This window comes from Odocoileus virginianus, unplaced genomic scaffold (genome assembly GCF_023699985.2).
Source record: "Odocoileus virginianus isolate 20LAN1187 ecotype Illinois unplaced genomic scaffold, Ovbor_1.2 Unplaced_Contig_19, whole genome shotgun sequence".
Lineage (NCBI taxonomy): Eukaryota > Metazoa > Chordata > Mammalia > Artiodactyla > Cervidae > Odocoileus > Odocoileus virginianus.
Window position 1 is genome coordinate 333,961 of NW_027224336.1, and position 23,020 is coordinate 356,980.

The 23,020-nt window shown below is 45.3% G+C and overlaps 1 protein-coding gene across 4 annotated transcripts in view; it reads right to left on the reverse strand.

The window, feature by feature from the left end:
- Nucleotides 1-13,495, reverse strand: part of EXOC2 (exocyst complex component 2) — a 118,486-nt gene extending 104,991 nt beyond the window's left edge. For 2 of the 4 annotated variants that reach the window (XM_070464149.1, XM_020884222.2), the window contains exon 1: nt 13,091-13,492. The gene's annotated coding sequence lies outside the window, so the exon portion shown is untranslated. Of the gene's footprint in view, nt 1-13,090 lie in introns of all 4 variants that reach the window. The other 2 variants (XM_070464151.1, XM_070464150.1) reach the window with 2 other exon arrangements.
- Nucleotides 13,496-23,020: the final 9,525 nt, after the last annotated feature.

Consider the following 23,020-nt stretch of genomic DNA (forward strand, 5'->3'; position numbering starts at 1 on the left):
TCTGTGTTAAAGATCTGTTTTGCATTTTTTATCTTTCATTTAAGGTCTACAAAAATGCCCAAAAGGTCAAGGAATTTTAAAGCATTAAAAGTAGTTTTTAAAACAATCTTCACAAACAGCTTTGAAAATATTCACCAAGCACCTGAGTATAACTCAGAAATCAGAAAGTAAACAGCTTCACAAAGCTTAAACTTTAACTCTGAAATGGTTATGCATTATTAATTTTAAGACACTACTTTTGAAAACAACTGTTTAATTGTCCTATATTATAACCTGCAGAGAATCAGAATCTATTGAAAATCAGAACAGACTGCAGGAGCCAGACTTTATGTGACTTGCCTAGGTCTTATGTTTCTGTGTCTTTTCAAAACACTAGGAATGGAATTCAGAAATTAGCAAATAAAATTAATTAACAAAGTATTTTATTGCCAAATCTAGTAGGAAATTATTCATTACTGATGGAAATAGAGTTGTGGGAATTTACTGAGTATGCAAAAATAAAGGCTGCCAAGTTATTGCTTATTGCCTAAGTTATTAACAAACGAACATTCAAAGTCAAAGAATATGAACAAGATTCATAACTCCCCCTTCACAAGATTTTAACTCACTGTACTAGCCTTTTATGATCTCTTCTTCCTCTTCCTAAAATAATAAAGCAATAAGAATTATTTTCTAAATGGAATACTGGGATACAAGGGGGAAAACAAGGGAATTTTGTTTACATAAATTACCCATAAAAACATCTTGCTCCACATCAACTTGACTGTTTCTTTGAATCCTTGTGTGAATAAGCGGCACTGGGCCCCAGCTCTGCCCACCACAGGCCAACACCAGCTTTGGGATCTCCTGGAGCCTGCACCCAGCCATGCCAGTCACGGGCCTCACCCAACAGTTGGCTGGCATCAGCTCAAGGACCCCCAGGATACTCAGGAACCTGTTCTACCCACCAGTGAGCTCACTGGGTCCAGTCTCCACCCATGTCTGTAAATACAAACCTACACCAGTTTCAGGCTCCTTAGTGTTCCACTGTATGGGTACATAATCAAAGTGCCATTCAGATGGCTTCTGATTTTTTGCTATTGGACCATAACAATGAACACTTGACCACAAAAGATTTTTGAACATTTACCCAGCTATTAATATTTCCTTTCAACACTTTCAAAGAGGGATTGCTGGTCAAAGGATATAACACGAATACCAAACTGGCCTGCAGGCTATCAGCACATCCTTCCACCAGCCAACAGTGGGCGTCAACAACCTGTCTAATCTGCAACTATCAGACAGGCAAAACAAAACCAATAGTTTAACTTGCACTGTGTGTGATCCCATTTTTCATCACCTTTGCACCTTTTTATTAGGTTTAATTTCCTAAATTATAAAACCTCTAATGAGAATGTTCACTCTCTGTCCACATTGTCCGAATCTTCCCAGTTATTACTATTTATCACATTGCTTATGGTGTTCTTGAGGGCTTCCCAGGTGGTGCAGTGATAAAGAATCTACCTGCCAAGCAGGAGATGCAGGTTCAATCAATCCCTAGGTCAGGAAGATCCCCTGGAGAAGGAAATGGCAACCCACTCCAGTATTCTTGCCTGGGAAATCCCATGGACAGAGGAGCTACATACAGTCCATGAGGTCAAAAAAGAGTCAGGTATGACTTGGCAACTAAACAATAACAACAGAACTCTTGGCCCTCCAGAAATTTTTAGTCTTTTAACATCAAGCCTACTGACCTTTTCTTTGCTACTCTACAGTCACACATTCAAAGTCAAGTCCTGGTATTTTAATGCTGTTTTACCTTTAAGATTATTTAACCCATTTGGAATCCATTTTGGAGTACTGCGAATAGCTGGCTGACCACAATACCATCTCACCAAATAACCCAGTTTCCTCCAGACTGATCTGAAATGCCACTTTTATCACTGACAAAAGTTCTCATTTTGAGTCTGTTTCTGGACCCTCTATCTTTCACCCTACTGATCTAATTTGCACCAATGACATAATTTCATGTTATAATCAATTGTCTGATAGTACGATTAATCTTTAACAAGTTATCTTAACCACAGCACACAGGTACTGGCCCAGATGAACTCTAAAATATTTTATTTCATTGTAAAACTAATCCTACTAGGATTTGGATGGGAAGTATCACCACCCTGAAACACTTTGTTATTTTTTCGTCTGTGTCTACTGACTAAAGTTCCAGTAGAGAAGGGGTTTTGTCTGCCCCATATACTGCTGTACCCCCAATGCAGAACAGAGTGTCATACAATGAATGCTTAACACATACTTGTTAAATGAACAAATGTATCAATTACACATAATTTCTGGGTAATTTCAGAACAGTTAAAATATCTACAACATTGAATCTTCCCACATACTCATTTTTTTTATGACTGTCAAGAAACTCTTCAGCTCTGTTCACAGGAAAAATTCATGTAATTAATCTGAAACCAACTTATTGAGTCTTCCTCAATTGAAATCATTTCCCAAAAGATCTTTTATGTTTTCTCTGCAGAAAATCTTATTGCCTTCAAATACTGTAACAACTCTGGCTCTTACTCATCAATATTTGCATCATTTATTTCCATTGTTTACTGTATTTGCTGCAAAGTCCCAAACAGTGCCAACCATGGTATTTGCAAGCAGACCGACCATAGCAGGCAGGCCTCAAGAGCATTGCTTCTCCACCTGTCTTATCACCCCAGTAGAAGCCTTTTTATTTAGGTCTTTTTCCTAACCACCCCAAAGAAATTTTAACATCACAAATACACCATAAAACCTGCATTATGTACTGTATCTATGTATATCTGCACATTATACACAAAGATTTAAGAATTTTTGGTCCCTTCAAGAGCTAATTCTCAGTTGCTATGCCAGTTGAGAATACATGCTCTAGCATTTTACCACTAAGATGTCTGCTTCTGATATTATGTGGTTATACTGCAAAAAATCTTTATTCTCATTTACTGAAAGTTAATTTTTTTAATTAGAAATGAATTTTATCATATACTTTTTCAGCATCAAGATCATTTTTTTACTTATTAATACAATGAACTGAAATAATTTCCCTATTAATGAATTATGTATATTCTAAGAATAAGCATACTTGGTTCAGTTTTGCTAGTCCTTTAGGCATTCCTGGATTTGATTTGCTAATTTAGGAGTTCTGCATCTTCAATCTCACTAACAATTAGTCAGAAACTACCTTCTCTTTTATTCCATTGCTTGTCTGTGGTAGTATCAGGAAGCATGCAGCAGTTTACAAGTATCATCGAGAACTTAATGTATCCAGAGTGCTATGCCGGCTTACAGAAAGAACCTGAAGTTTTTGTATTTGTCATCTCATACATAGCACAGGAATTTTCTATTCCTTGTAGGTTCCTGTTACTGGCCTATAAAACCATCTCATTGTATTATCATGTTGGGTATAATTACTGGGTGTGATTTGGGTATTATTTGGGTATGATTATTTCCTTCATGATTGTGAAAGTGAAAGTTGCTCAGTTGTGTCTGACTCTTTGTGACCCCATGGACTACACAGTCCATGGAATTCTCCAGGCCAGAATACTGGAGTGGGTAGCCTTTCCCTTCTCCAGGGGGATCTTCCCAACCCAGGGATCGAACCCAGGTCTTCTGCATTGCAGGCGGACTTTCTTTACCAGTTGAGCCATAAGGGAAGCCCTAACCCTAACCATGATTCTGGGTCTGTGGTTTATAAATCTTAATGATTCTGGGTTTACAGGTTTATAAATCTTAAGGCGATTTTAGTGTATTTTTCATAAAGTCAGTTATTTTGTTCTGATTTTCAAGTTGAATATCATACTACTTTCTCCCATAGCTATGATTTTATGTTTTTCATTGCCTTGAGTATCTGTAAACATCTCTTCATGGCTAGACTCATCAATACTTTGTTTTAACGACCTTTTATAACAACAGTCCTGATGTAAGCCATACATTCTATCTTCTTTTTCAGGAGCAAGCTTACTAATTCATTTCTGACAACTTCAACATGTTAATTCCTCTTCCTTGTATTTTATTTTGCTTTTCTATCTGTCTGGACTGAACACTTAGTTAATTTGTTCTAATCCAATGTAATTCTCACTCTTGATCCCCCACAGGTAAGGCTTTTTTTCCTCTGGCTTACTTCAAGATGTTCTCTTTGTTATTTTCTGTGGTTTAAATATAACATGGTCAGATGCAGATTTTCTAGCATTGATCCTGCATGGTCTTCTCCAAGCTTCCTGGATCTGCGCATTGTTGTCTAATGTTAATATTGGAAGAGTCTCAGTCACTATTGTTTCACGTCATTTCACAGAGAGGCCCTAATGCACAGGAGACTCACCCACCTGCTACCTAGACCCTGCCCCCTGTGTTCATCCCTCCACCCCTCCACCCTGTCCCCTAAACTGTACACTGAATAAGAAAACGACAACAACAACAACAAAGATCCTTTAAAGTAGTTTCTAACAGTAGCTCCTTAGGAGGTCACAGCGAGAAACAGGCCAATAGTAGCTGGAGATAGTCCACAGTGGTTTTCTCACTGTTTTGGTCGCAAGACCCCTTAAACCCTTTTTTAAGAAGAGAGGGGTACCCCCCCAAAGGGCCTTTGGTTTATGTAAGTGATAGCAATTAATATTTACTTTATTAGAAATCAAAACCTGTAGGATGCTTCAGGGCTTCCCAGGTGGTGCCAGTGGTAAAGAATCTGCCTGCCAGTGCAGAAGACTAAGACATGTGGCTTCAGTTTCCCCTGAAGAAGAAAACGGCAAGCCATTCCAGTATTCTTGCCTGGAGAATCCCATGGACAGAGGAGCCTAGCAGGCTACAGTCCATGGGGCTGCAAAGAGTCAGACATGACGGAGCACACACACAACACAGGATGCTTAAGTGGCTTTTTTACTTCTAGTGTGAAAAGCTGTAAAAAATTTTATCCTTTAAAAAGCTCATACTGTCTACACTCTAACTCCTTCTCTTTAAGCTCTCTAAGTGATTGGTCCAACTTTGCCAACAAAGGTCCATCTAGTCAAAGTTATGGTTTTTCCAGTAGTCATATATGGATGTGACAGTTGGACCATAAAGAAAGCTGAGCGCTGAAGAATTGATGCTTTTGAACTGTGGTGTTGGAGAAAACTCTTGAAAGTCCCTTGGACTGCAAGGAGATCCAACCAGTCTATCCTAAAGGAAATCAGTCCTGAATATTCACTGGAAGGACTGATGTTGAAGCTGAAACTCCAATACTTTGGCCACCTGATGTGAAGAGCTGACTCATTTGAAAAGACCCTGATGCTGGGTCTTTGAAAGCAGGAGGAGAAGGGGATGACAGAGGATGAGATGATTGAATGGCATCACCAACTCAATGGACATGAGTCTGAGTAAACTCCAGGAGTTGGTGATGGACAGGGAAGCCTGGCGTGCTGCAGTCCATGGGGTCGCAGAGTCGGACACGACTGAGCGACTGAACTGAACTGAAGTGATTGGTCTCAAAGTGATGCCACGAATTAGCTGACAGGGTGATATTCTAAATGTTCTGAAAAGAATGCAAGACCAAGAGAACACTTAAACAAAGTGGTTAAAAAAAAAAGACATACATGTGCGTGCACACACACACACATATATTTAGCTAAATATTTGTCATTTCAGAATACTTATTGCCAGAAACTTTTTCTATAAATTTTAAATCATTATAAATATTTTTATATATACATATTATAGGTACTTATATAACTTTTATAATACATATATTTAGCAACTAAATACATAAATTTAGTGACAAAACAACCAAAAATACCTTTACTCACATATATATGGATGTAGGTGTGTATACACATAAAGCTTCCATGGGACAGCTTCCTGAGCAGATGTTCAGAGAAGCTGCAGTCTGCACAGCAAGCGACCTCCCTGGACAAGATCCTATTGTGAAGAGAGAGCAAAACCTGCCCTGCTGGCAGCAGCTCAGCACAGGGAGCCTCCAGCCGAACCTCCAGGGAAGCCCCAGAGAGCCTCCAGGAACAGGTGAGCCTGGCCCTGACCTTGGAGGCCTGGAATCCCTAGGAGTGATGCCAGGCAAGCACCACAGTCCCTCATGCCCCCTGGGGCCACAGCAGACCTGCAGGTCCAGATGCAGGTAACAGGCCGGCCACCTCAGCCAGCTGTGTTTGAAAAGTATCAGCTTCCTCAAAGAGGGCCTAGAAAGTCCTAGAAAAGGGCCCCAAAGCTGGCAAGAAGTGACTGACTCTTGTTTCCTGCAATCAACTAAACAGAAATTCAAGCTCTGAGCTAGTAATTTATATAGGCACTTTCAACTTTTGCAAATAAAAAAATATAATTCCTTTAAAAATAATAATTAGATAATCTATACACTGATAAATGTTACTATATAGTTTATATATATATTGATTTTAGGATGTACAGAAAAAGTTTAGCATTCTAAAATGCTGAACAGTTTGACTAGTAATGGTAAGACATCAGAGATTAGCTTGTCCACAGTCACAGGTAGAGAGCAGCAGAGTTGAGATTCAAAACCAGGCCTCAGGGCCATGCTGTTCGATTCTCCGTGTGATTTTTTACAATTTTTATTATGGAAATTTTAAACATACGTAAAAGAAGAGAACCCAGCATAAGTAACCTCCACGTTCCCGTTTTGTTCGTTTTCAACCACATCTCCTCCTCAACATACGTTTATGCTGTGTTCAGTGAGCACTTTAAAGAAAATCCCAGGTAACCGTCTCACCCATAAACACTTCCGTGTGTGACTCTGTAAAGGGATACGCTAATTGTGCTTAAGAATTCCTGGGAGCATTAGGTTATCACTATCACCACAAACACAGAACCCCTCAGAAAAGGACACCAGAGAGAATACAGGATGACAGCACTTAAAAAAAAAAAAGCTTCTGACATGGTTAACTTCTAAAATCTTCTGATTGTGGCTCAGATGGTAAAGAATCTGCCTGCAATGTGGGAGACTTGGGTTTGATCCCTGGGTTGGAAAGATCCCCTGGAGAAGGGAATGACTACCCACTCCAGTATTCTGGCCTAGAGAATCCCATGGACTGTGCAGTCCATGGGGTCACAAAGAGTCGGACACGACTGGGCGCCTTTCATTTTCAAGGCCAGGATGGAAAGTGAGCAAGGGACAGAAGGGAGACTTTCCCTCTCAGATCATTTACAGAAGCCCAGGGTTAACATCAGCAGGAAAAGCAGAACAACCAGCCACCTACATGAGTTCCTCTGGCAAGTGTCAGTGGCCTAGCCTTTCCCTCTGAACAGACATTGGCCACACTAACTCCATCCCAGCAAGACTGCTGGGAAGACGGGAAGAGGAAGAAGTCAAAAGCGGAAAACCCAACACCATCAACAGTCTACGTGTGCTCAATTAAATCACAAGACACTTAACCTTCTCTGCGAGAATGTTCAGAATGAGAGAGGAATGCAATCGAGAAACTACTGCTAAATTATTTACAATGAAAAAATCAGGGGAAAAAGATATTGTCCTAAATTTATATTACTGCACAAAAACAAAGTTTCATTTGTCCCATGGTGACATGGGCTCAGCACAAGTGCTTCCATATGGGGCCTGTTATCTTTTTTTGATAGTCTTGACTTGTGGAATCTCTACTATGAGTAAGTCAATATGACTGTTAACAAATATAACTACAGTAAACGGGTATGCCAAAATCAATGTAGATTTTCAAAAAAGGTCACGGAATCAACTGTCAGTTTAAATTGCTCACTTTTATTGAAACTGTTCAACATGACAGAATGTCACTTAACTCCCAGATTCCTTTACATGAGCAGAGATGGATTAATTTGACCCAAATTTTACATAATAGCTTTCCCAATTTCTAAAAAAGCATCAACTTTGTCGCTTACCTTAAAACTTCTGCTTTAACTGCCTAGCCCTACCTCAAAAAGAAACTTCCCCAAGGCCACCAATCCTGACACAGTGAAAGCAAAATCCCGCCGCACTCAGCAGCGCCACCACTTCTGAGCCCGGGATCAAACGTGGAGACGCCTCCGGAGGAGGCTGCAGCCCAGCTGTGAGGGATGAAGCTGCAGCGGAGCCGGCTTAGGAGGAACTCTGGGCACAGTCCCGGCATCTGAAGTAACGTAAACAGTCGTGCTCCCTCCCATCCAGCCTGTTAGCAGCCTCACGGCTGAGGGAGACCACACACTCGGACCACACAGCGCCAGCTCAACTCGCACGCAACGTCCACCAGCTGTCATGGGGTGGGGGAGGGGACGGGGGAGGGGGGGAGGGGAGACGGGCGGGGCGGGAAGGGGGCCGTCCACCCAGTGTCACTCCGGAGGGAGGGGGGAGGGGAGACGGGCGGGGCGGGGAGGGGGCCGTCCACCCAGTGTCACTCCGGAGGGAGGGGGGAGGGGAGACGGGCGGGGCGGGGAGGGGGCCGTCCACCCAGTGTCACTCCGGAGGGAGGGGGGAGGGGAGACGGGCGGGGCGGGGAGGGGGCCGTCCACCCAGTGTCACTCCGGAGGGAGGGGGGAGGGGAGACGGGCGGGGCGGGGAGGGGGCCGTCCACCCAGTGTCACTCCGGAGGGAGGGGGGAGGGGAGACGGGCAGGGGGCGGGGGCGGCGCAGGGCCGCCGAGAAGTGAGGTTTCCTGAGAAAACAAGCCGCCAGGCCCGGCGTGGCCTTGACCCGCACTCCCCTAACCAATTTAGTAGCTGATGAAGGATTAACAAAGCATCCATTTAACATCAATTAACCTCCTGTCCATCACAGGTCAAAAGAGAAAATTACCATTATACAAACCTTTCATTAAGATAAAGACATATAAGTTTTCTTATAATCTATAATAAATACTTAAATAAGGGCACATTCTTTTAGATTTATATTACCTTTGATTTTAACCTGCCTGCCTCTTTTCCTTTAACGAAGCACACAACACGAATGTGAAGTGTTTCTGCAACAGAGGTCAGAAAATTTTAATTCTATACTTTTTCCGTATTTCACTGTGGCACAATCTTTAATTTTCCAAAAGACTTACTGGTAGAATAAAAGACAGTAAATGGTTTTTTACATAACTTCAGACTAGATGTACATAGAAAAAAATAACAAGTAGTGACATTAAAGGAGAAAAAGCAGAAAAATGTAAGCCCAAAAATAGGATTAAAAGGATTTAAACCAATTTAAAAGGATTAAATCATTTTTTTAAACTATTTAGTATGGAAGAATTTTTAATTTGAATAGCAGATAAGAAATGTGAACAAAACAAGGGAGGTGATCTTTCCCAGTCAGGTACTGAAACAGAGAAGGCGGCAGGGCACAAACTTTAGAAGAGAGGCACAGCTGAGGACGCAACACAAACATCCGGTCCCATCACTTCATGGCAAAGAGATGGGGAAAAAAATGGAAACAGGGGCAAATTTTATTTTCATGGATTCCAAAATCACTGCAAACAGTGACTGCACCCATGAAATTAAAAGATGCCTGATCCTTGGAAGAAAAACTATGAAAAACCTAGACAGTGCTTTAAAAAGCAGAGACATCACTTTGCAGACAAAAGTCCACATAGTGAAAGCTATGGTTTTTCCAGTAGTCCTATATGGATGTGAGAATTGGACCATAAAGAAGGCTGAGTGCCAAAGAACTGATGCTTTTGAACTGTGGTGTTGGAGAAGACTCTTTAAGAGGAGAGCAAGGAGATCAAACCAGTCAATTGTAAAGGAAATAAACCTGAATATTCATTGGAAGGACTGATGCTGAAGCTCCAGTACTTTGGCCACCTGATGCGAAGAGCCAACTCATTGGAAAAGACCCTGATGCTGGGAAAGATTGAGGGCAGGAGGAGAAGGGTACGACAGAGGATGAGATGGTTGGATGCTATCACAACTCAATGGACATAAGTTTGAGCAAACTCTGGGAGATAGTGAAGGACAGGGAGGGCTGGCATGCTGCAGTCCATGGGGTCGTGAAGAGTCGGACACAACTGAGCGACTGAACAACAACAATACAATAAAAGTTAACATCACACACCTGCTGCTAAATCACAGCACTTTACAAGTGGATATGGTCCTAAACAATTCACAGAACCTTACAGATGAAACTAAAGGCCAACCTTGCCAGAAAAAGACCATTGACAAGAGGCAGAGGGCCAGCTCTTCAGGGTTGCAGGACTCCTGAGAGCTACCCTGCAGCAGGCACACCCCAGACTGGGCCGAGGACCTACACTGTGCAGCTTACATTCGAACTACGATCCAGGCTTCCTGAGACCCACTGTCCACCATCCTTTCCATACTGACACCAAGCTGTAAGGGGGAAAGAGCACGCAGAAGGAACCACTAACACCAAAACCAAAACTTAATGCAAACTGTATAGTCCACCCCAGTCTTAAACGCCACCAACAGTATTAAAGGATGTTAATGAAGCTTTTGAACAAACCCAGTACAATTTTCCAGGAAAAAAAAACAACAACACACAAACAGCCTTATTAAGTCAGTTCCAAACTCGTCTGCCTGAACTCCAGGCATTCCATAATCTAAAATGCACTCACATCTCAGCCCTGGGCCTCTGTTCCTAGTAAGCCAGCCAGACATTCACATGCCTTCTCTCCAGAGGGCCACATCCTCCCCCATTAAGGTCTGATTTCCATGAAGCCTTCTCAATTCCTCCAACCCCAAAACATCCTCTCCCCTCTCCAAATTCCTATTATATTTACACTGAGTATTGCAGCTTAGTTCTTGGCTATTTAATGGAGAAGACAAAAATATCCCCTTATGAATCCAGACCACTTTTATTGCTAACATGTGTCAGGCATATGTTAAAATTGGGAGACACAAAAATGACTAAGACTAATCCCTGTCTGGCAAGAGCTTCTTCTTTTGATAGACGTGTAAATAGCTACAACCCCTAAGATAACACAGGACAGGACAAGTGCTAAGTGGTTACAGGATCCACTGAGTTGGAAACTTTCAAAGCAGGAGACTCTGAGATGATCTAGTTTTCTATATTCTTGGGAACAAGGAAACTGAGGCCCAAAAAGACTGCTGAACAGCTGAGCCCAGCTACACAGCAGGGGCGGCAGCACACGGACCAGGAGGCAGAGCTTCAACCCCTGCTTTCCAAACTGAAGTCTAAGGACGCCTGCAGGTGTGTCCACAGCTCCAACGTGCGTAATTTCTCCACAGTTACTGTAAGTCTGTGTGTCTGTGTCAATAATTCTTTTAAGCTAACATAACAGTGTGGAAAATCACATGACTGAAACTCAATACTTCCACCATGCAGTCTCACCAGGCGCTCCAGGGGACCCAGGAACACCTTCCTGGGAATCTGAGAACAAGCAAGGCCCCAGCACACTGCTCACCAGAGTTATCAGCATTATTTCCCATTCCAGTCAATCTAAAATCCTCTCTGCTCAAAATTGGCCTAAAACTCACCCACTCAGCAAACGTGTAAGCTCCACTCTGGAGGTGCTCTCCACCCTGTGGCAGGTGCTGATCTAGGAATCCTGGCTAGAAGAGATGAGTAAACTAGCGAAGGGGTGGAAAGTAATGCAGACACTAACTGTACAAGCAGCACTTCCTACGTTGCCTAAGGGTGCCAGGCCTGACACTAGAAATTGTTCTATATGTATTAAAGGAGTACTAAAGGACTGCCTGTGCAAAAATGTTAAGTACTAATTTCATTTCCCACTAGGTTTATCCATAACAGGCTCTCAAATTTTCATGGAATGAATGAAAATTTAACTTGTCAGGTTAATAATCATCTTTTAGAGAGGTAATTTTCAAAATGATATTCGGCTTAGGAAATTAAATACCTGAAAAGAAGAAAATATCATTTTCTGAAACTTCCAAGCATTGTTCCAAGCATGTTACACTGGGGGATTCTCTGTTTAAAACCACTAAATTTTTACTTAACCAGAGAGAAGATAAGATTTCAGTACTAAGCACAGGTCACCCTCTTTCTATTGCCTCCCTTTGGGTCAGCAACTTGTAACACAGAGGTTCCTTAGGAAGCTTTCTGCTTCCAATTCCAGTGCCCTGACACCAAGCCTGCCTAGAAAATAATCAAAATATTATTATGCATTGGAAAAGGAATCCACACAGCCTCAGCTAGAATTAGCTTTTCAAAAGAGTACACCCAAATGAACTCGTTAAGATTTTTAAAATACTTAAAAAATGTTTTCCTTATAAATTTACTCAGATTTTTTAAAAAAAGACACGTTTCCTCATATGTATTAGTAGGAGCAGTCTTCACCGATATAAGCAGAGCTTACTTCGATTCAAAGACAGCTGTTTCTTAGGAGAGAACACAAGAGTTTGAGCCCCAGGGCCTCACTGCCGGCTGTCACTGGCAGATAAACACTGAGTAATTACACAATTTCAGGCTACTTACACAAGCACTCTGAGCTTCCGTCTCCCCAACTGTAAAATGCGGACGATACCTTCAACCCAGAGAAACACTGACGGGCACCGAATCAGTCTCAGTATAGATCTCCAGTGACGCAACCGAAGGGAACAAGCAAAACCTGCCTCTGGGATTCGTTCTTCACCGATAAATACTCAAACTTTACAGAGTAACAGGTAAGCAGGTGCGCCGAGGGGCAGGAGAGGCCAACTGCAACCCATCCCCGAGCGTCAGCCCGCTCCAGGGGCGCTAGCAGAGAGGAGGGGCCGGGCTCCGGGACGCCCGCAGCTGCCCAGAAAGCTGGGCCGGGGCTCCAGGACCCTCTCGGTTCCCTGGAAGGCGGGGCTGGGGCTCCAGGACGCCAGCAGCTGCCCAGGAAGCTGGGCCGGGGCTCCAGGACCCTCTCGGTCCCGGGTCAGCCGGGCTGGGGCTCCGGGACGCCCGCAGCTGCCCAGAAAGCTGGGCCGGGGCTCCAGGACCCTCTCGGTTCCCTGGAAGGCGGGGCTGGGGCTCCGGGACGCCCGCAGCTGCCCAGAAAGCTGGGCCGGGGCTCCAGGACCCTCTCGGTTCCCTGGAAGGCGGGGCTGGGGCTCCAGGACGCCCGCAGCTGCACTCCAACAGTCCGGGCTGCAGAGTGACACGGACCTGACGGCAGTTGCCGGCCCTCTCGCCCGCCGCCCGCGCCCCCGGCGGCCTCTCCAAGGCCTTGGCCCGCACACCTACCTGCAGGACGGCACGGACAGGGCCCCGCGCCGCGGCGGCCGGCGGCCCGCACCCTCACTTCCGCCGTCGGAGCGCCGAGGGTGTCGATCGGCCGCGCGACCGAGCGTCGAGCGCCCGATGACCGGGCCTCAGGGGCGGGGCGGGGGCAAGAGTCGGGAGACGGGTGGGAGCCGAGGACCCGGCCGCGACCCCGGTCCTTCAGAAGCCGCGGGCTAACCCGCGTCTGGGCAGCAACGACACGCAGGCCGCGAGGCCGCGGTACTAGCGGCCAGGAGCCCTAAAAGCGGACACTCGGGCTCGGCCGCCGGCCCCGGACACGGAAAGAAGACCTTTGTGGGCCTGGCCAGAGGAAACCGGCTGCCTGACAGGGAGCGGCGGCCGCGGGTCGGCAGGAAGTGACGCGCCGCCCCGGACGCGGCGGGACCGGAAGGGAGCGCGCTCTTCCGGCCGCAGGGCTCTGCGCGCGTCCAGGGCTTAGGTTTGGCGTGGCCGGCCGGGGGCTGCGCTGCTGCCTGTCCCGCTCTACTCTCCAGGCGGCTGTGTGGTCACTCCAGCGGGTGCCCCAGCAGACGGGCCCGGGTGTCGCCCCGGGCTCTGGAGGTGTGGCGGTGCTGACCGTGGTAGAACGGCGCGCTGCGTCCGCCCCGCGGTGCAGCCGGGGGACCGGGCCTCCCTTCCCAGAGGCTAGGCAGCAGCTGGTGGCTGGCGGTTTCCTAAGAGCCGGACACGGACCCGGGTTCGGGTTAGTCTCCTGTGACGGCAGGGCTCGAGCAGGCGCTGAGCGTCGCTCACGGTGTCTTCTATATCATCCCGAGAGCCCCGGGTGGCACCTGGGACAGGCCTTTCAGAGGGAAAGCGCTGTGACAGAGGGGCCGGCATCGCAGACGCACTGCCCTGCCCCGCATCGCGCACCCAGAAGCCGCCATCCCGCTGGGATGGTAGAACGGCCTCAACGGCGCGGCTGTGGCTCCGTCCGGGAACAGCGCTGTGGTGCAGTGCTGTGTGGCCGCAAGGGCTCCGGTGGACCTCATACCACACTGGTGCGGTGTCTCCAGTAGGGCCCTGGCTTCCGCGGCAGGGAAGGATGCTCTGCCAGGGCGTAAGAGGGTCCCCTCAATCCTAAGACCTCTCCTCTGGGCTCCTCATACAGGCGACAGAGAAATGACCCTTCTTATTAGGGGAAAATCGGGGCAGGGAGGGATACATCTGGACTCAAGGCGCTCCCTGGGCATCTTTTCTGTGCCTGGTGATTCCAGCAAATGGGTAAAGCAGCACTCCTGGCCTGGCAAGCATGGCAGCCAGGAGCTCAGACCCCACAAGGACAAAGGTCTGGTCTCATCGTCAAGCAAGTAGCCTAGACCGGCTGGTGGAGAGGAAGGGAAATCCAGAATAAGTGGTAAAGGAGGAAGATAAATCTGTGTCCCCAGGACCAACTGTGGCAGGAGCCCACAGCTCCACCTGTCAGCACTCCTGGTGTGGGTGTGACATCAGTGTGAGGAGTGGATGTCAGGACCACCTGAGTACAACCGGGCAGCAGAACTCACCAGGGCCATGCACACCCCTCTGCCAGGGCCATGCACACCCCTCTGTGGCCCCTCTGCTCTCACACCTGTCCGGTGCCTCGGGGCTCTTTCCCTGGACACATGGCACGCTGAAAGCAGGCTGCAGGGAAAGACCGGCTGGCTGGCTCCCCGGGCCGCTGGGAAGCAGATCTAGCATGTCCAGAGCTCCACTTCTGACTGGGGCCCTGTACCCAGGGGACCCCCTTCACCCACACCTCTTCTTGCTTCCTGCCCTTTCCCACTCACTTCCCCATCCCCTCCTGCTGTTTCCTGGCCTCGCCTCCCAAGTTAAATAGTAGCCTGGAAACCATATCTCATGGTCAGCTTCTGGGGAACCTAGCCAAGATAGTCATTATCACAGAAAAAAACGGAACCTATACTTATTACAATTTGAATATGTGTTGAACACATGTTAGAGAAATACATCCTGAGAAAAAGGTAATAATTTTGAACAAACCTTCTGAGTTTTTCTCAGTTTTTCTCCCCCTCCCCTCGGAGGGAGTGCTCCCTCCGGTGCGCAGTAACTCAGCTGCCCCAGGATCATTCCCCTTAAACACAGGCAGCTGGTAGTACCGCCTCCTGGTGAAACCGAACCTGTTTCTGTTGCTCCTTCTGTCTCCATGATGCGTCATTCCCAAGTCAGGTGATCCTGCCATTAAGCTGGTTTGAATGACTCTTGAGGACTCACAGGTCTCTCCTGGATCAAAAAAAGAAGTAATACTGTATCCCTGAGACAAACAATCAGAAGAAGGAGAGAGAGTCTTTTACTAATGTAAAAATTACTGGTAGTGTTTCCCTTCTTTTTTCTTAAACTTCTGGTCCACATTCTAGAGCCAGCTGGCAAATGTTAGTGCCATACTTGCAGAAGCTGGCCGGAAATGAAAGCATTAAACACCAAATTGCTGTAGTAGCTGTTGAAGCAATTAAATACCATTGTATAGCTTGTGTTTTCAATTCTGCATCAGATTTTGTTTGACCTAGAGAGGAAAAAATAATTCTGAAGCATGGAATTCCTTTGGTTTCAGTCAGGAAACACTTGATGTCACAGTTCGCTATTCGGTAGATTTTTTTTTTAACATAAAGAGCACCTAAAGTGTTTCCTGCAACATGCATATCAGCTCGTAATAGACCGTAATTAGTACAGATTCTAATCCTCAGACCAATTGTAATCTGCCATATCTAGTGATCTTTTTTACCAAAGACCGTTGTTTGTTCTGTTAATTCACCGCTTAACAAAGCCCCTTGCGGGCAAATTCCTGTCTGTATTGTAGATACCACAGAGCCTTAAACAGCAGGTGTTCAATACAGAAGGCCAGCTGCCTTATAATGACACTAACCATAACCTAAATAAGTGTTGAATTGAAAACTGAAAATATCATGACAATACATTATGATAGTGGCAGAGTTGGAGAGAAAGTCTGTTTCAAAATATGCCTAATGCTCACTTAGAAGCAATAATGATAAGCCAAGTGTACTTGTAAATCTTGACAATATGTGAATTGTGGAGATGTTTTATCAAGTACCACCCAACTTTGTCATTCTTTGCTGGAATCCTTATGGTTTAAGACCGCAAAGATGATTTGAAATCCTCCAAGGTTGTAACAGTCATGAGGCTGTTTTAGCAATTCTTGAATTGGGCCTACTGGTTAAGGAGTCTTGCTACCCTGTACTCCTAGCAAATAAATGCCTTTGTGGGCACTTGATCTATCTGTCTCCAGCTTCAAAGCTCTGTAGCACAAAGGACTCAAAGTAAATGTCTCTAGTTTTATTGTAGAGCAGAGCCCTTGTATTTTTCTGCTTACCTTCTATTTGCATATTTTGTTAAGAAAACTGTAAATAAAGCTTGGTCTACACAAGGATATGGCGTAACTCCATGGCTGCCACCCAGCACAAAGACGCAGCTGTGTTTATTTCGGGCTCTCTCCTGGATGTCTGTAGGTGGTCTGGAAGAGAACAGAGGAGTTGCTGCGGGAAGTCAGTGACTGCCAGGGGGATGAGAGGTGTGCAGCCTTGCTAGGCCCTGCTGCTGCTGGGGATCTCCGACTAGGAATTTAGACCTCTTTATGCTCTAAGCGAAGGCCTTCACTGAATGTAAGGTTGCATTTTAATTTGTTTTAAGCAGCTAGGCAGTCGGAGGGGGTTGGGGGCTTTTTTTGCTTTGTTGTAGGTTTTTCCGTGTGTGTGTCTTCAGACTTTCCACTCGAAGGTCCTGTGTACTTTGCCTCTGTCAGTGGCCATGGAAAATGGTGCCATGTTCCCAGTTAATTCCACTGATGTGATCCTGCCCTGATGGCCTGGGGCTCGGATCCGCTGGCTGGCCGAGTGGCCCCTCTCCTCTGCTGTGCACGAATGTCACCATTTTGGTTCCACCCAGGCAGGGAGAGGTGTTGCTAGCCTCTTGGCTTTCGTGTAGGATCCCAGTCCTCTGGATACTTCTTGGTGAAGGCTTCCCGCTTCTCAGGAGTTTCAGGAATGCCTCGCATGCACACATAGCCTGGCCTCAGATCTTATTCCTTTGATCTTCATCTGAGTCTTCATTGCTCGGCTAACACCTTGTTTGCCAAAAAGTCAGTTAGAGACTTTAAACTCCCTGAAAGCAGTTTTCTCCTCCTGTCTTCGGTAGGTTTCACCTACATTGTGAACTAAGCTGTCCCCTCTTGGGTAGTGAACATGAACCAGGGGGCTTGTCTCGGCCGCCCCTGGCCCCCTCCCCCTGGGAGCTCTGCCCTCTGCAAGCAGCAGCTGCTGCTTTCAGGGCCCAATGTCTGCTGGCCCCCAGCAGGGTGGAGCTCCCTCTGCATTTTGCATGGCACAGAGGGGCAAGTACACAAAAAATTAAAAGCCAAGGTAATGTCCAATCCACTCTTCAGACAACAGCCTGTACCTTTGTTCTTTCTGACTGGACCCTTATAACAAAAGTGATAACGTAAAGTGTAGGCGATTGATTTGAGTAAGAACTTATTTTTGTGCACTTCCCTGGTAGCTCAGCTGGTAAAGAATCTGCCTGCGATGCAGGAGACCCCAGTTCGATTACTGGATGGGGAAGATCCGCTGGAGAAGGGGAAGGCTACCCACTCCAGTATTCTGGCCTGGAGAATTCCATGGACTGTGTAGTCCATGGGGTCACAAAGAGTTGAACACGCCTGAGCGACTTTCTCTTTCACTTTATTTTTGTGCTCCTGGTGAAGTTTGAACAGTGACATACTAAAAATAAAGAAACAAATATCCATGGTCCCTGAAAAACCAGGAATTGACTATATTGCTATTGGTGTAAATGTAGATGTAGATAGTGGGCTTCCCTGGTGGGTCAGATGGTAAAGAATCCACCTGCAATGCAGGAGACCTGGGTTCAATCCCTAGGTTGGGAAGATCCCCTGGAGAAGGGAATGGTAACCCACTCCAGTATTCTTGCCTGCAGAATCCCATGAACAGAGGAGCCTGGCGGGCTACAGTCCACGGGGTCGCAAAAGAGTCAGACACCACTGGGAAACTTAACACTTTCACTTTCATAGACTGATAGATAGGGATATAGATTGATTATACTGAGAGTCCAAAAGCCCACATTCTGAGCCTGGCCTTATGTGAACCCTGATCAGAGACATTCTGTGACCCCTTGAGAGTTCTGGTCATCTCATTTTTAAAATAAGGTGGTGGGTTGGAGTCACTGAAAAGTCCTTTAAGCTCTCAAATCTCATGAACCCTCTTCCCAACAAGCAGCTCTCCACAGTGAATTTTGGCTGAACTGCAGGCCTTCCTCTAGCAACTCCATCTGACCATACGTGTAGGACAGGATATGGCAGGTGTTAGTGGAGTTTCTCCAAATAACTCTATATGCCAATGGTAGTGGGTCACATTAACTATTCTTTGTATTCAATTAAAGGAATTTTTTGTTCCTTAAATTTGCCACCTATGAGGCAGTCCATTTTAAAACAGAACTCCTAAGTTGCCTTCTCTGAACTTGAAGCCAATCATTGATCCTGTTCTGTTTGCATGACTTTTGCCCCTCTGTCCTGAATCACATCCACCCCTCTGAGCTCCCCCCAACCTTGTGAACTGATTGCATTGTTTCTGTTCCCCTGGCTGGGTGCTGAGTTGGAATGCCAACAATAGGTTAGCTGTGAAGGAAAATGAGAGGAGAACAGTATAATGTAGACAGGCGACTGTCAGCCTTGTGTTTTCATTGAATTCCTACCTTTCCATGAAGCAGTTCCTTCTAAGCCTGCCTCGTGTTTTGGATCCCAGATGTACGGGGCAGTGTTGGTTCGTGCTGTTAGGCTTTGCATGCGCATATCATGCGCGCCCATCCCGCTATCAGAGGCACTCCAGCGTGCAGACGCGCTGACAGATCTCCTCGTGTACGTGTGCTGTCTTTCTAATACACAATAGCTTTTCAGACTGTAGATGTGTGAGGCTCCCTAACAAAATTTTGTTAGAGCATTTGTGAAGACTATGTCTCTAATGCTGTAATTATATTTTATCCTAGAAATTTACATGCTCTGTTTGATGATTGTAGGTTGTGGAAGGAAACTTCAGGGACTGCTGGTAGTCCTTTTATACCATCTGAGCTTTGCGTATGTTTAAATGCCATTCTCACTGCTGTTAAGTGGCCTTCTGTTTGTAAGCATGTATTTGTCAAAACATATTTAGAAGGAGGTTTTCATTCTTTGGGAGAATAATTTTTGAACCAGAATTTATAAAACATGTTTTCCTTGGTTACAGTGCTGGCTTGGTCTGAAGTGCTGCTTCTCTCTCGCTGTCTAACTGAAGAGCCACCAGCCATGGTGTGGAAAGACGCAATATGGATTAATAGCTAGAAGGAAGTTAAACACCATCCAATCTAATAGTACTTTGCATAAACATGCTGCTAACTGTTGTTGCTATAGTTTAGTCACTAAATCATATCCGACTCTTTGCGACCCATGGACTGTAGCCCAACAGGTTCCTCTCTCCATAGGATTCCCCAGACAGGAATACTGGAATGGATTGCCATTTCCTTCTCTAGGGGATCTTCCCTGCCCAGGGATCAAACCCACATCTCCTGCATTGGCAGGCAGATTCTTTATCGATGAGCCACCTAGGAAGCCCAGCTAGTGACTGACTTTAAATTTGGCAGCAGTTTTTCTAGTAAATATAATTTCAGACCGGAAACTGTAATGTAAAGTGGAACATCCTCCAAATAAAGGGTGCAGTGCATTGCTGTACAGCCCTGTCTGCCCCTCCCCCCGGGGGGTTGGCATACTGTAAGAGAAATGGAGACAAATTCTTAAAGAACTGAGAATGTCTTCCTGAATGAGACCAGGCAGTGTCCTACATCAAACAGAGGCAAACTTTTTGAATTTTTAGTATATCTCCTATACTTACAGAATTTTCACATGGGTTTCCTTTCTTGGTTTACACACCACCACACTCTTTCCTTTAAAGATGTCTAATTTCCAGACTCACCAAATTGTATACATTAAATATGTGTGATTTTTGTGTTCAATTCTACTTCAATAGAGCTGGTAGTAATTTTTTTTTAATTTTTTTAAATGTCTAAGATATCTATGTTTAACTGATGCCAGAGGCAGTTGAATTCTAGAAAGCACTTTCGAAAGTCTATTTTCTGCACAAAGCTAACCGTCCCACCAGGAGCTCAGAGACTCTGTGTGAGCTCTTGGCAGCCAGCCACACTCGCTTCTCGGGCCCACAGGCACTGACGCAGGCCTCCGGTCTGGTGCTGCTCGTCTCCTGCATGTCCTTCCTGGGTTTCTGGGAACCAAGCTCATCTGCCATTAAAGACATTGTAGTTATGATTGTTTGCAATATTTACTTTTCAAAAGTAGAATAAGGAAGGTCTATTTTGGGTTGGTGGGAGGTGAGGATGATAAATGAGAAATCCTGGTTTTCGTCTTTGCATTTTTTTGTGTGCAGGTCCTGTTTCATAAATATTTACAATTCAGGCCAAAACAAATTGATTGCCTGAGAGAATCTTTTGGGGGAAGACATTTAACAAATAAGAAAACAGCAGCTAAACAGCGAAGAATCTGACTCTCCTGCTTGTTTCCCAAGCAGACGCTAACATACTAAAATCAGCAAACTTTGAGTAGAAACAAGTAAAGGACGGGGTATTGGTAAGGTTTGAGTTGATAGTTATGTAAGCCATGTGAGGGGTGGAAATAGCCCTGATAAACTTGCTGCTTTCAAAGCAAGTGACCTATACACAATTAACCTTTGAATTTTTCAATGTAACCTTATTCGTGTAGGAAGCAGTATATATATCCACAGTATATGCACACACATTAACATTGTTGTGATCTCTATGGAGACATAGAAATATAGGCCATTGGTAAGCTTCATATGAGAATACATTTGCAATATACATTATTACCACTATTTTTGGAAAAGGACAATAACAATTTATTCAAACGTGCTTTGAAACTATATGCCCATCCTGATTAGGAATCTAATAACTGGATGTTAAACAGTTTTAAATTACTATAAGTGTTATATATTTCACGACATTTTATGAACCTAAATAATTTAGAACACTGGCCTTGCTTATAAAATATAGGTTGCAGGTAACTCTTTTGTGGAATCAAAGCTATCTCCTTTACCCAGTGAGATTTCATGTTGTCTTAGCATATAAACAGCAACAGCAAATTAACTTTTATAACCTTTAGGAACCTTACGATTTTTAAAGTGGAAATTAAAATAGTTCTCTTCATAGAAGCATTTTAATGAACTGCACTTCTAGGAAGACTAAGCAAGCAGCTGATTTAAAAATGAAAAAATTAAAAATAAAACATTTTAGTAACTCTGGCATATGAATTTAGGCTGACTTAGCTTTTTAACATACCTGTAATATTTATAATAAAATTAATATTGCTAATAATATTAACAATTAATTATAGTCACCAACTGCTGAGAAACAGACCAAACCTTCCTTCACGTACATCATCTGTGGGAGTCTGGGGTGTAAACCTCTCCGTCTGGTGTTGAGTTCTTTTCAGGCCCCTGTAAACATAATCGCAGGGAGCTCCTCAAGGCCAGTCCGGGGGTGCCAGCCTGGAGGGCAGGGGTGGTGGCCCTGAACCTGCCAGTGACGGGAGCAGCAGGTGTCAGCTTCTTACCACTTTTGCATAAACAATTCATCTTAGATTCACAGTGGTTGATTATATCCTGTGGCTTTTGATCTTCTGAAAATCACACTTTCATAGTGAAGAGAAAAATTGTTAGGAAACCAGAAAAGGCAGCAGCAGCAGGCAGGCAGACGAGGACCCTCAGCTGACGAGTGAGGATGGGGGATAGGACGGAGTGGGAATGGGGGGTCCACATATGGGGCCCTCCCTTCCTGCGCACCCCTCCTTCCATTTCCATTTCTCAACAGAGCAAACACTTCTGAGAAAATTTAGAGTCTCACGTTGACTGCAGGGGCTTTGGCTTTCACCTTCTTTAGGCCACCTTGTTTATGCACACATGCACACGCATGCATGCACATGCACACATGCACACCCACATGTGTGTGCACACACCTCCACATGCATGTATGCATGTGCATGAGCGCACCCACACATATGTGCACACCTGCATTTGTACACATGGACACACACCCATATCCAGACACACACCCACAGAATGAAAAGCCCAGTTGGGAGCTATCAGCAGCTGAGAAGACTACAGGACAGTGGGGGGCAGCCCCGGCGTGAGGCCTGGGGCGCCGTGGGGACTGCAGGCGTTGGATGTTCAGATTCCACTGTCTTAGCCCGGTTTAACCCACCTACCTCATCCTGTCTCATCAATCACAGTTCAAATATTTATTTTCCTTGCATCTCTTTCATCTTTTCTGTGAATTGAGGCCTTTGGCAGAATTCTGCATGTGAGAAGGCTGACAGCAGTGTTCTAATTTTTAAAACATTCTCCGACTGACGCCCTTCTCTTCTGTGGCCGACCTCCTCATCACAGGAAGGTTGTGAACCACGCTTTGCTTTCAACAGCTCTTGAGAGCGTCGGAGGCCGTGTAACCGGAGAACCACGTTTGGGAGGGTCTGGGCTTCGTCTCTTCGTCTTGAAGTGAGTGGACAGTCCATGCTGGCAGAGCCTTGGCCTGGAAGTCTGTTGGGTGCCTTGTTCTCTTAGTTATGCACTGCATTTTGCCTCTCTTACAGAAAAGTGTTCAGAAGAACCAGCTTATTTTCTCAAGAAAAAGAAATCAGGACCAACCTGGTTTATTTTGCCTTATGCTTTGGATAAACTAATCAAAATCAGGTGAATTGTCAGTTGTATACGGTTGGATGTCAGACGCAGAAAACGACACACAGATCCAACGGTCCCCTTCTCCAACAGTGTGCCTGCACCTCATTTGCTGTCCAAGTTGTTACATTCCAAGAGG